We start from the raw sequence: 14,702 nt of genomic DNA, 5'->3' as shown, positions 1-14,702 counted from the left end.
ATTCACTGCACCCGTATCCAATCTGAACTTGCAGATGAGAAAGCTTGAATGTGAGCCTCTCCATTCTTCATAAGGTCACTAAATTAAAAACATGTCTTTCTTTCACGTGTTTTGGCATTCTTCATTGTGATGTTAAAGCCTCAGCCTCAGCCAGATTCCAAATCAGATAAAAACCTAAGCCTCAAGATTACTGATCTCATGATCAGCTGTGAATTCTACCACTAAAGCATATTTTTGGGCATCTTACCTAGCCAGCTGATAGGATTTGTAAGTCTGTAGTTACATGACACAGGAACATATTTAATTAATTTTTCAGCATTTAGACCTACAAAAACATCTTCAAAATTTTCATGACATGAAAGGTCTTTTATACGTATTGATTAGCACAGAAGTGCAAAGAAAATCACATAATATTTCCATAGATAGCAATAGATCCATTTCTCTGTTAAATCTCCCCTTTTTTATATTATGTGATGAACATACAGCTTCTGTGAAAGTGTAAAATAATGATTTTCATGTAACTGATTTTTAATAAACAGGGCAATATCTTTGAGTTCATCTTTGACATTCTTTAGAATGAGTTTTCGTGATCATTGGCCAAATTATGTATAATAAGTGATTATTAAAATAAAAGACCAATTTCTTTTATTGCTGCAAATTGCAGTGTTGGATATATAACTGCTCTGAATTATTCCTCATCCCAGTCTTGTCATACTTCTATGAACAATCCTGATGACAGTTAAGAGACATGAAAATCTATTTAACAGGAGCCTAATTTAAAAAAGTTTAACTATTCCCTGTGATCAAAATGAAGCAGCCCATTCAGCAATCTTTATTTCAAAGTGATTCCGTGAGTAGCAATAACTTTCTTTGCTATTTTGGAATAGTACTATTTTCTTAAGTACTAAACAAGAATATATGTCAGTCTGTGAGGCTTTCCGGACTGGCATCCCGAATGACCTTTCAAGGTAATACATTTGAGTATCAAGCATAATCCATCTGCAAGCCAAATTAAGATCATTTATGTAAAAACACAGCTGTCTTGATAAAGGAAACCATACAGTTTTGCCAGACTATAATATTTGTCAGACTACAAGCAGCATGCTTGAGATCTCTCATCCTGTTGCTTCAACCCTATCACCCCAGGAAAGAAAAAGAAAACAAATACAAAAGAATGGACCCCAACATCAGCAAAGTAAACAAACACCTCTTGCAAAGTAATGCTGTTACCAGAGTTGCCAAGCTACATAGATGTAAAACCTTCCATTCTTGCACTGGTAACAGAAATAAAGTACTCTGCTTGGTGCCTTTGCAAAAGTTAAAAAGCTTTTGAGCCTGGGGAGGAATTTTGTGTTTTGTTTTTTTGTTTGTTTGTTTGTTTTCAATAACCAATTTAACCACTCCTTGTCTGTGAGAACATACAAGACTGTTTCTCCCCAAAACTATTCTTAAATAGATAAACCACTGAAACACCTATTAAAATGTTTTCATCTTCAAGACAGCATATGCTTAGGTGTTCTCCAGAGTAAAGTTTACTAAACTGAGGTCCAAAATAAGTATAATTGGTTCCTATATAAAATCTATATGTGCATATGAACTGTACTGACATTCCAGACAGATAAAATCCTTATAACTGGCATTAAATGCTGCTGTATTGAAATTGTCAGCATCCAGAGGATGGTTTTTATATTCATAGTAGCAATTTTCTCTTGCAATACACTGTGGTCAATAATGAAATATCAAAATTACTACTTAAAATAGGTGTTTTGTTGTTTTAGATATGAAAATCTTACTGATCACTGCCCCTTGGCTATTCTTTGTCAACCACTTGTAACATACTTAATTCATGATGTACAAGTATATACTCCAAAAGTCCAAATGTAAGGCTATCGACTAAAAAGCTAGTTAGAGTCAGAAGCTTTCTGCTAACCTAGTAGCTACATGAATACCCTGGTAGCACCTATCTATATGTTGGTAGCAGCAATTTACATCTAGCAATCAGACCTAAAAACTGGAAAACAATAATGTTTTGGAATTACTGTGGTGGGACAGTACATAGAAATGCAGATCATCAGTTTTATATAAAGCATTTTATACTTACATACATGGTTTCATTGACAATATTTAAAACACAAACATGGTTCAAAAGCATCCTGCTTAAGGTTCTAAAAAGTAACTTCCCTTCAATTTCCCGAAGTGATACCAGGACCTCATATGACCTGTATTCTAGTCACAGTATTGTGGCAGAGATTTCTCCAAAGGTGGGCATTCTAACATTATGATGTATCTACGTATAGTAATGGCAAATCAAATTTAAAAAGACCATAGAAGCAACACTAATCACAAGTATGAAGAATATGAAAATTGTGCAAGAACAATAGTCACTGTTTCCAGGGAAAAAAAAGGTAGAAATCTAAGATTAAATCTGAAAGAAATAATTACTGTAATAGATATGCAAATAAAACAAAAGGTTATCCACGAGAACATTACAGCCTGACAGAGCTGCAGCAAAATAGCTAAAAATTGCCAAAGTCTTTTTGAAGAACTCAATCCCCAGGTATACTATATCTCAAACTGAATAAACTGACTGACCTAGAACATCATCTGCCTTCAATACTATTTCCTAACTTAAGGAAATTCTGGAATATATACAGAATATATATATATATATATATACAATCAGAGCAGTAGTTAATGAATACAATGAATGTATTCATTATTCAATGAATACAAGTAAATGATTATAACAGGAACAGTTAAGGATATGAAAAAATGCTTCCTGTCTAGAGCAACAAATCTCCAAGACGACTTGTCATCCTGTGAAACAAGGCAAAGCCCAAATAGTGTAAACAAAAGCACTAAAGAGATAAGGTTATTACATGCGTACAAGTGAAGAATATTAGAGATCTGTTAAACATAATATTTTCCAATGTCATGGAAAAGTACAATCAAATAGAAGTGGGTGGGAAAATTATTCTTCATCTCGTTTCAGTTGATAGATAAGAATTTTAGAAATCTGCAGTGGAAAAATAACACTATTGCTGCTGTTATCTGTGACTACGAATTTAGTGGTGTCAGTGTTAATTAGTATGGCTACTTATTTTTGACAGTAAGACATTCTAATGGGATTTTCAGATACACCTCTCACTTTCTGGTATATGAACACAAAAATCTCACTTCTGCCATAAAGAGGCAAGGAAATTGATCTTAAAAAAAAAAAAAAAGTAAGCTATGGTATGATACTTGCAGGCCTCCTCACAGAGAACAACAAACAAACATTTTAGCACAGGTTCAGATCCTACAGGTACCAATTAATGAAGAGAGTATCAGAATTTTTAAACTCTCAGGGTCTTTCAGATATAAAAACCAATATGCAATGATGTTTGCATATGCTAAATGCTTAAGCATTATGTTTGAGGAAAAAGCGGTCATTAGGGATTCATGACCACTGAGATTACTTAGAGCCAGACACCAGAACTCTGAAGCACTCTGTTCTTATTATCAAAATTACACAAATACAGTTTAGGCAAATCACATGTGCATAGCTGCATTTTAAGCAAAGGCAGTCTTTGAGTATGAAAATATGGCAGATTAACGTGACCCTCAACACATTTTGAAGCAACAGCAAAGTTAGTTACTAACCCATTTTAACAAAAGAACTGGGAAGAACTGCAAAGCAATTATATACTGACAGAAATTGATAGCTGCATGGCCTCTGTTGAGATGGTCAAAAATTAGTGGAGGCATTGCACAGGTCTCACTAGAATGACGGAATTACAAAGATGAGATAAATAGATGCACCACCAGAAGTAAAAAGACCGAAGACCCAGAGCATTGAGAACAAAATAATCTCTGAAGTAGAAGCCTGGACTCAGAATATAAGAAGTGATAAACTGCCCCCAAAATTATCACTGAGATCTCCAAGTAGGTGAACAACTGTTACATGTGTGCAGACATAAGAGAATGAAAATTTGCTGCAATTTTTTAACAAATCTTTCAGGAACCTAGGGATGGACTTCTCACCAAACCTACAAACCCAATTACAATTTCACTACAGAACATTGTTCACACCAGCTAAAGTATAAAATAGCTAAATAGTTAGCTAAAGTATAAAATACTGCAGCAGTGAGTATAATGGTAAAAACAATGAAGTATTTAAATAAACACAAACAGTATCTGATATCAGCTGACTGAATCCAAGAGGAGACCATTTTCTGTCTGCTGTCTTGCCACAGAACATATCACTACTGAACACAGATAAATTGGTTATTCGGATGCAAGGTAATTTTTTTCTGACTTTGACTCAATTATTTTTATTTTATTATTCTATTTATTATATTATACTCAAAATGGAGTCAGAATTGACCTATTCCTGTAAAGAAGTGTAATCATAATTAATTAGTGTTTATAATGAAACAAAATCTAGTCAAAGTATATTCAAACGGTTCTGAAAAATATCTCTTGTGTATACATTCTGCCTTATAAATACATCTTCCTCTAATGGCAGAGAAAAGAAGACACAGGAAGGTTAAAGCCTATTCTGGTAGGCAAGCTAATGACTGCCCAGACGTTGGTTGTGTCAAGCTAGACACAACCAGAGCATTTCCAGAGCATAAATTGAATGTCTGCCATCAGGTTTTATAACTGTAGTGGGTTGACCCTGGCTGATGCCAGGTACTCACTACAGCCACTCTCCCACTCCTCTCTACAATTGGACAGAGGAGAGAAAGAAAAAACAGCTCAGGATTCATGAGTTAAGAGACTTAGGATAAGTCACTTACTGAACACCATCATAGGCAAAACAGACTCTAAGTGGGGATATTAACTGAATTTATTTCTAACAGAATCAGACCAAAACAGTGAGAAGTAAAATAATCTTAAAACCACCTTCCTCCCCACCCCTCCTTCATTCCATATTCTCCTTTCTCCCCCCCAGCAGTGCAGGGGGACAGGGAATGGGGGTTACAGTCAGTTGTTGTTTCTGCCACTGCTCAGGGAGAGGAGTCCTTCCCCTGCTCCTGTGGAGTCCCTCCCACTGGAGACATTGGCATGAGTCCATCCCACAGGCAACAGTTCTTCATGAAACTGCTGTCCCGTGGGTCACTCCTCCATGGGGTGCAGTCCTTCACAAATGAGCTGTACCGACGTGGGTCCCCCATGTGGGCCATGAGTCCTACCAGGGAAAAACCTGCTCCAGCGTGGGCTCCTCTCTCCACGAGCTGCAGGTCCCCGGCAGGACCTTGCTCCATCTTGGGTCTCCCATGGGGTCACAGCCTCCTTCAGATATCCACCTGATCCAGCATGGCCTTCTCCATGGGCTGCAGGTGGGTCTCTGCACCCCGATGGTCCTCCATGGGCTGGAGGGGCACAGCTGCTCCACCATGGTCTTCACCATGGACTGCAGAGGCCTCAGCTTTGGTGCCAGGAGTACCTTCTCCCACTCATTCTGCACTGACCTTGGTTCACACGTTGTTCACATGTTCTCACTCTGCTCTTCCCTGGCTGGAATTCTTTCCATGGAATACCTTTCTGTTCTTAAATATGTTATCACAGAGGCATTACTATCACTCTTGAGTGGCTTGGCCTTGGCCAGGGGCAGGAAGCCCATCCTGGAGCCGGCTGGCATTGGCTCCACCGGACAGGGGAAGCTTCTAGCAGCTTTTAGCAGAAGTCACCCCTGTAGTGCCCCCCACTACCAAACCTAGCCACAGAAACCCACTACAATAACTCTTGGTGGTAAGTATTGAATTTGAGCTAGTTCCCAAAAAGAGAAGCTTGTCTTTATTCACATATTTTGATGGCACTGACTGATTTGGGCCCTTACCATATCCTACAATAATATCTGAAGTAACAGTACCTTTCATGATTGTATTGTAGCCATCCAAAGGGGGATGCATGGTGTGACATGGTACTGGAATGTGACCCTCATGTCTCAGATATTGGATGAGGATAAGCACGAAATAAAGTGAAGGAGAGATGGTCATTCAGATGGAGTGTTCAATACTGAATTACTATGCCATTGAGCAATGACTGGTTGTCATCAGTATGTTTGGAGTGTGATACATTGTGTTAGCAAAGCCCATGATGACTGCTCAGAACAATCAAGATTCAGTTAGACTGAGCCCACTGACAACACACTCCAAAACCTCTAGCCATTGCCTGAGTCTCAGAGGGCTGTGCGGGTATAGGATTACATCTCCTATAAACTATCAGATGGTGTCCAGCTGTCCTTGCAAAGAACTTCAAAGTCTTCCCCTCCAGAGGGGTAGGTTATCCTTCATATGTCTTGCTCTACCTCTAGCCCTTCCTGGCACTCACTAAACCTAATGTGTTACAACATACTCCTTCGCAGTACTGGCACACATGGAATTTTCCTACAGATGGTGATAAAGCTAAAGGAAGCAGATTTGTTGATTCTTTCAAAAAGAACTATCCAGAAATACTGGAAATATTTCAAATTTCCAAATTTGAAATCAATTTGGAAACAGGCAATATTCTATGTGTGAATCTTTCTGTAGAGAGAAGAGTAGCTTCAGGCAGTATTGCTGTTTAAATTCATTTACCTGGTTTAGCTTCTAGATAAGAAAGAATTCCGGGAAACCATCATGAGCAGTTGTACTAAAAAGGTCTAAGAAAAAGGGAAAAAAGGTATTTCAGCAGCAAATATGCAAAGAAGGAGGCTTCGTGGAAGACTAAATAGAGAGAAATTTATAGTTTAAAGAACTATCACATTAATGGGGTTGTCAACCGTAAGAAGTCATGAAAGGCTAAGAAGAGACTCTTAAAACATGGAAATTTTCCATTTTGAAGACTGCAAAATAAAGAAGTTACTTAGAAATCCTGGCCTTCACTCTTCCACACACCCTTCAGCATTCCCTGTGAGCCCCTCAAAACACAAACACAAGTTAGAGAACTGTGCTTTGATTGAAGTACCTGCTTTAGAAGGATAAGTTAAAAATGTAAAGAGTCAGAAAGCTTTTGGCAATTTGAAAAAGAGGTGATGTGCTTCTGAAGGTGCAGAAAAGATGGATTATGTGTCCCATGATACAGATAAAACATGGATTCCCCTTTCTTTTACTAGGGCTTTTTGGTCCTCATAACTAAGATATGGATATAACATGGATAAACACATCTCACAAGATCAAGATTATACAAGGCTGCAAGCTAAAGGAGATAAATAATTGCCTATTTTTTCCTTCAGTCTCTTGCTTAACTGAAAGAAGCAGCCTTTTTAAAGTCAGTGGTGCGTATGAAATGAAAGTGGTAAGAATGAATAACGCTAGAGCAACAAAGCCATTCTCAAACTACTAATTCACTCATTAGATACAACTTTATAAAGATTTTAACAAAAACTATTGCCTAATAAATTAAAAGCACTCAGCCCTCCTAGCAATTTGCAGTAGAAAGGATGGACAGTTTTCACTGAACCCTTTCATATTGAATTGCTAAATTTGATATGTCCAATGGGGCTAACAAGTTAGAAAAGTGAGAAAGTCTAAGGGAGATTCCATAAAAAAGTGACACTAAAACCTAGTGCTATACAACTTGTATAGCAAGAACAGAGAGTCAAAAAAAAAAAAATTCACATTACAGAAAATGTATAGTTTTTTAAAAACAATTTGCACATTTATGTGTTTTTATTCTTATTTTCCTTGCTCTAATAATCTCTTCTTCAGTATACAGCTATGCGTGTGGTACCTTACAAAGATAATATGAATACCATTAAGGTTGGAAAAGACCTCCAAGATCATCAAGTCCAAAGAGCCATCCAAGCTCTCTTGCATTATCCCAGAAGAATGTTCAAATACAGCAGTAGTGCTAGTAATCTTTGCATAACTAGAAGTGAGCATCCTCATTCAAAAGTGTATATTATTCTGGTGTTAGCTTTGAGAGCTGTGACATAGAATTAGTATACCTGTGTCAGATGTTGCCAAAGAAATAAAAGGACATGATTTTGGTCTAATGTCTCAATAGCAGCAGCTATTTGACACAATACTGATGATGCCCCTACAGAGACTCCAATACTTGAAAAAGTACTTGAAAAAGTATAACTGTTAAGATATTACCAATCAAGATATTATCATTATCAATAACTGATAAGATTTATATCAATCACAATTTCTAGACTGTGTGGCAAACTATATACCAGAGATTTATAAGGAAAAGATTATGCTGAACATAATGTGACCTAAGGATATATCATTTCAGTTGCAAGAATTATCATTTCACTGGGCAAAGAGGAAAATGTTTTAGTCACTTTGTTTCAATGAATAATGTTATGGGACATTTTTCTTCAAGCTACAAAGTGAAATATAAAAGAAAACATCTCAAAAGGTACCTTCAAAAATTATCCAGGCTGGTCTAGTAGCTATTGATTTGTTGTAGAAACAGATACAGAAATAAAGTGTAAATCAAAACATTACTTATACCTCCAGATGACTGTTAATCATTGTGTGCCAAGAACCTACTGGTATTTTTATTTCTGCTGTAATCATATGCAGCATTAAAAATTGCTTAAATTACTCTACAAATTAAAGTATTTCCACAGCTTCACCTTACCTGCAGATCAGAAGAACAAGCTGACACAGAGATGCTATGGGTAAGGCAAGATGCTTCACCATGTTTTAGGCTTGTGTATTTTCTTTCCAGTTCTAAGGAAAATAAGCAGATCCTAGCATACAAGAAAAAGTAAATTCCAATGAAGGAATTTCCACATCACCATAATTGTGTCTGATACAAATACATATTTTTTTTGTTTCTAAAATATAAGAAAGAAAGCAGTCACAGATCTAAAGATGCAACCAATTGCTGAAAATATCTCAGAATCCTCTCTAAATAGCTGAGACACTCAAATGTGATCTGATCAGCCATATTGCTCTTAGTCACTTGTAAATGATAATCCCTTTCAGTCCATTGTCAGCCTATAAGACTTTTCAATCAACTTCCCTGAGAAACACCATACCAAGAGGACTTTGCAAAAAAGTCAGTAGCACTGAGTGACCTTAAAATAGGAGCACATCAGCTGCTGGCCAGATTAATATGCTGGTAACAGCCCAACACCTGTTAGGGTTTGTTACAATCCACTGGCCAAATACATATTTCTATTAACCCTGCCTTTTTTCCTTCTGCCTCCCAGGGATGATATCACACAACACTCAGCACTTTTTCCTCCAGCAGAGAGGGCATTTGATGGTCAACACACTGTGATATAAAGCAAAAGAAGATTTACTGATACTACCAGATGAATTGCTTGGCTGACCTTCAGGATTTCTTTCAGATGATATGTACTTCCCCATCAGTAAAAATGTCATTACCATTAACTGTAGAAGTGACAACCACATGGAATACAAATAAAATCCAGCTTTTTAAAGGAAATATTATATAACCTAAAAATTATTGCTCTAGTGCAGTAGGTATCTAATTAACAGGACTGACTAATCACTGTTAATACTTAAAGTTTCTCAATGAAGACCAGGCACTTTTAACATAATTTTTAAAATTTAAATTATTACTTAAAGTAGTGTTTGCTATCATTCTATCAGCCAGTAACCGCAACCATACAGTTTAATGTTTAAATGATTTCTCTGTGCAAGGGAGTTTTGGTCAAAGTCCCAGGCAACCTCAAGAGAGATGTCAGATGCCTTTTAGGTTGAAGGCGGCAACACAGTAAAATTTGCATGTTACATAAGGTTTGCTCAGTGACATAGCAATTGCAAAAGGATTAAAAGTGTATCTCTACCATGTGATAGAGCTCTGTCAATGCTGATGCTAACCTGATCTAAATCATCCACATGACATAGAGTCAGGCAGAGCTAAGGTCTTGAAAAAATCTGGTAGTGGTAGACTAAGTTCCAGAAATAGGGCATTCATGAGTAAGTAGAAGTATCTCTGCTATGCTCCACTGTGCTATATAGATACCCTCCTAAATCGGACAAGCCCTCAGAATTAAACTGTCTTACTGTTATTCTTAATATTCAGCATGGATGAAATTCAACTGCTAACAAAAGTCAAAGTAACATTCATCTTTATAACGATCTATTTGAGGCCTATGCCCCCAAGACTATTTGCTTTTAATTTGCAAAGAAAAATGCTCTCTATTAGCAAAAGAATCTCTGAATCCTACACTACGAACTCAGAAATAAGTTCTGCAGCTAGTCCTAGAACTGAATAGATCAAACCTCAGTTAGATAAACCTGAAGATGACAGTGATAAGTAAATTGCTGATGTGAAGACAGTGAATTTAGAAAGCCCTTCTGTTAAATGAAAGTACATGTAAGTACATCCATTTATCATAATTACTAACTTCTACTAGGGGAAACGATGTTCTCTGAGGCTGAGAGAAGCTGAACTGTTTAAACTTTTTGGGGCAAAAGTATTTGAAATACTGATATATCAGAAATGCTAGAGGTTAATGTTAACAGGGGCAGAGATTTAAAATTATCTCTTAAGTAAAGGAAAACATGGCCTTCAAAGTGAAAGCACAATTGTTAAGTGAACCTATCCTTAAGTCGTGGTAATCTGGTATTTACTGTAGAGGGAATATATGCTCTCCATTTATGCAGCCGCTACTGATAAAGCAACACATATTTTCTGCAAGCCAACCATCACACTATGTCATCTGCTTCATCTTCAGATGTAATGTAAACCTTATTACAATGAAAGTGAGGATCATGGCACGTGGGGAAAAGACTATGCCTAAAACAATGTATGGCAAATTCTTCCTTATGAACAAACTACAAAAAAACAACAATGAGACGTATGAATAAAATGGTTAATCACTACTTGCAGCCTGGTTACTTGAAAACAGGAGAAAGTCCAAGATGACTTCTTAGTTGCAAACAACATCATGAGTGTAGATAATAAACTCCATTTCATCTCTGGGTACCAACCCACATCGTGCTCATGGGACATTGACTTTTGTCACATTTATGGAAATTGATATAATATAGGGAATAGTACGATACAGCTCCTATAGCTAATACATATCAGATATTCCTTCCATAAAACCATCATAGTGTTAAGAGATGCTACACTCAACTCCAGCTAATGTAAGGCATCTGTTTCATTCCAGATGTACAAAGCCACAGGGGCTCTATGTAGGAACACATATCACAGATGTGATCTCTTTTGTTAGAGACTCTAAAAATGAAATCCTGGGTTAAAACTTGGTCTGTATTTACAAATTTAATACATGCTAAGCTCAGACATGGTGTTATTCCTAATGAAGAGTATTAATGACAAAAAGCTAAGATTACTAAATACAGTCAAAGCATTTATTTATAAAACCATTTAAAGAAAATAACAAACTGAAAAAGCAAGACCAAAATTATTTACACATTTCCAGAGAGACTACCCATTAAAATGCTGTTTTGCTGCTTAAATGTTACTCTGATAAGTGTTTAGAAGAAGGCCCACATCTAAAACCCCCTGTGCTTGTTAATTCTTCCCACATAAAAAGTGATTTTATGTTGTATAACTTAAAGTACTTCTAGGAAAGGGATTATGTTCCTCTTGGTTTTATATAAGCATGGTTATAGATGTTAAAAGCAATTAGCATGTAGGCAGTGAGACTTCCTGTGTAATACAAAGGTTTATTGCTTCAGAGGTAAAGATCCTGTTCTTTTCTCTTCCCCTGGTTTCTTTTGAAATGCTGAAACTCAATTATTAACCTTTCAAACTTTCCAAAAACTTCATTTCTTGAACAATTACATGCTCATTATTTGTAAAGAAAATATGTAACAATCAAACAGTGCTTTTGTCCTCAGGACTCCTCCACCTTTAAGTTCAAATTCCGATTCTGTTAATTTTAAGCTGGTCTTCTTTTAAGCATTAACTTTAATGGGACTACAACTGGGGAATTTTTTCATGTTTCTCAACACTGATTGACTTTTTCCTTCAGAATACATAAAAGTCCATTTGAAATTGACAGTTTACCAAAGAGTAACATTTACTTGGAGTGGTCAAAAATCTTTGTTTTGTAGATGTAAGATCAAGGACTAGTCCTTGTCCTAGAATATGTATGACTTATCATTACAGAGACATTACTTTTCTCTACACCCATTGCTACTCCATGCTAGTAAGGGTTTAAATCCTATTATAAAGCTAATACACTAAATCCTATTGTAAGGATGAGTTTAATCTTGACTTAGTACATCAATTTGTCTATTCAATACTCAGAACTTTGTGAAATTCTCAGAAGGGTTTATGAAAAAGGTGATTTTCAAGGACAAGCACAGTAGGATTTTAAAGAATTTAAAAACATCTGAGAACAGTCCAAGACCCAACTTTCTATCATTTAGGGAATGAGAAAGGGAAAAAAATGGACCTGGTACGCATTCACTACTGATTCCCTTTACCTTTTGCTGTATTAATACATCCCTTGAATCAATTCATACTATTTTCCAAGTGTGGTATTATTAATCTGAGGCCTATAGGTACTGGAAAAATTTGAACTTGTTGCTCAAAACCAACAATATTTTGCAAGAATGCCATTTTTATCATTGCAGGTTATCCTGAAATTCAAAGGTAAATAAACCCTAACTATAATTACAGGATCATTATTTTCAGATTTAATATTATTTTAAAAATCAGACCTAATTCAAGGCAAAAAAGAGTCTGACTCAGAAAAATATGCATAATACTTTTATTAACTGATCTATTCTGTGAAAAAATAAACACACTCTATCCCAAACTACAACTTTAAGATTTGATGACTCTTTTTTTAAAAGCAAGTATGTTTTATACACTTGGAGTCAGATGTTTCCATGGTTTTGTGTAATTCAGTTTACTAATTTAGATCTCAGTTTATTATTCAGATGTTCAATATTGTAATTGTGCTGTATTTAACTATTGGTCAGTAAAAGAAAGGAAACTTGATGTAGTTTATTTTAACAAATACATTATTAACAACTAAGTTTAGCAAAAAGTTTTTAACAAGTAGATTTGAAGATGATAGAATGTATTTATGACTTTGTATGTGACTACACAGACAAAAATAATTAGAAATACATTCTGTTATGAGTGGTATAAACTGTGGATTAAAAAAAAATAAAGCAAAATGGGTTAAAACAAGACAGAAAAAGAAGAAAAAATTCCACAAAACTTGTGCAGTGAAAGAGAATGGAGTTCTGTTTCATTCTATCTCCAGAGTTTTATTGATTTTTTTTTTCTATTTTTACTAGGAATCTGTCAACAATCAAAGTAACCCATTTTCTAATAATGATTAATTTTGGTAGTCACGGGAAATATATCTCAGGAGGAGGGAAGAAGTGATACTCTCCAAGACTCTTTTTCCATGTTCAGTAATTAATCTTCCAAAGATATCCCACTCTCATTTTCTCACACTCTTCCTGAGGTTCTTTGCTGCAAGAGGATTGGGAACATACTTGGGGCCCCTGCTCAAATTCCCCAATGGGCCCAGCATCAGATTCTCCCTAATAAATAAGCCAACCTCTTGGAATCACTTCCAAAAACGTTTTCAAAAGTTCATTACATAAGTCATCTTCTGTCTCATGTTGCTCTAACCTTGTGATACAAATGTCAGCATGCTGTTGAATAGGTCATGTCCAATCTTTTCCTTCATCATATGGCTGGACAAGAAGGGGCTTACACAATCATGCACTGTAAACATTTCTGCTACAGCTGAAGCAACCAGAAGACTAACTTGTCTACTCTATTTATAGTATTTCTAATTATGTGTGTATTAAATAGCAGTGGCACTTAATATGTGCTTTAGAATAACTTCCTTTTCCACTGACAGCGTTTTTTTCCAAGCTGACTCCAATTATCTCAAGAAGCTGGGCTTGACATACTAACATACCACTCACACATATGCTTACGACAGTCTTGGGATAGTAATGTCACTCTGCCTAGAGACTGGCAACTTTTTAGAAGAGATTTTCAGATACCAGTCCAGGTAACCTAGAGAAGTCATGATCATATGCAATATAAATTCAATGAATGTCTTTCTTCTCTTTTTTTCTAGTTACACCAGTATAGGAGAGCTACAGGGCTTTGCTCACTATCACTACTGTTAGTAGTCTTTCAATCTTTCAAAATACAATTTTGACATTCACTGATATGATTCCATTCTGCCTATCGCAAAATTCATTGGATCATTAGAGTTCTTGTTTTTTTAAATATTATCTTGCAGACTAATCTGAAAGATTTTTGACATAATCATTAAAATCTAGACTGAGTTTTGGTAAGAGAGCAGGGGAACCTGGGAAAAAAAGCTGTTTCAAAATGATGGCAGCAGGAGATTAAAACAAAAACGTCCTTTGTAGCGATAATAGTTACAAGGCTTGATGTACTCCTTTTTATTTAAATTTGCTATCAGAAATTAAATGGCCAGAATAAACTAGTAATTGCTCAAAGTATGTTAAATTCTGTCATGTTACGAAATAACAATATCAATTAATTTAAATGGGATTATATAATACCACCGATTGACAATTGAAGAATTAATCATCCAAATCCAATATTCCTTCATACAATTATTTTAAAACTTTCAGTACCAATAGTGGTACTTTTGTTGCCATTTTACCTCTCCCAGAAAGAAATCACTAGAAGGTAATTTTGCTCTGAAAAACTGGAGTGTAAAGGAAAGAAAGCAGAGAAGAAAGGTGTAACCTTCCATTCATAGTCAGACATAGCAAAAATAACTTAGTTCATATTTAACTACTTGGCAACTGTACCTTTAA

This window comes from Corapipo altera, unplaced genomic scaffold (assembly GCF_003945725.1).
Source record: "Corapipo altera isolate COAL_440 unplaced genomic scaffold, ASM394572v1 2b, whole genome shotgun sequence".
Lineage (NCBI taxonomy): Eukaryota > Metazoa > Chordata > Aves > Passeriformes > Pipridae > Corapipo > Corapipo altera.
This window is presented reverse-complemented; position numbering follows the sequence as displayed.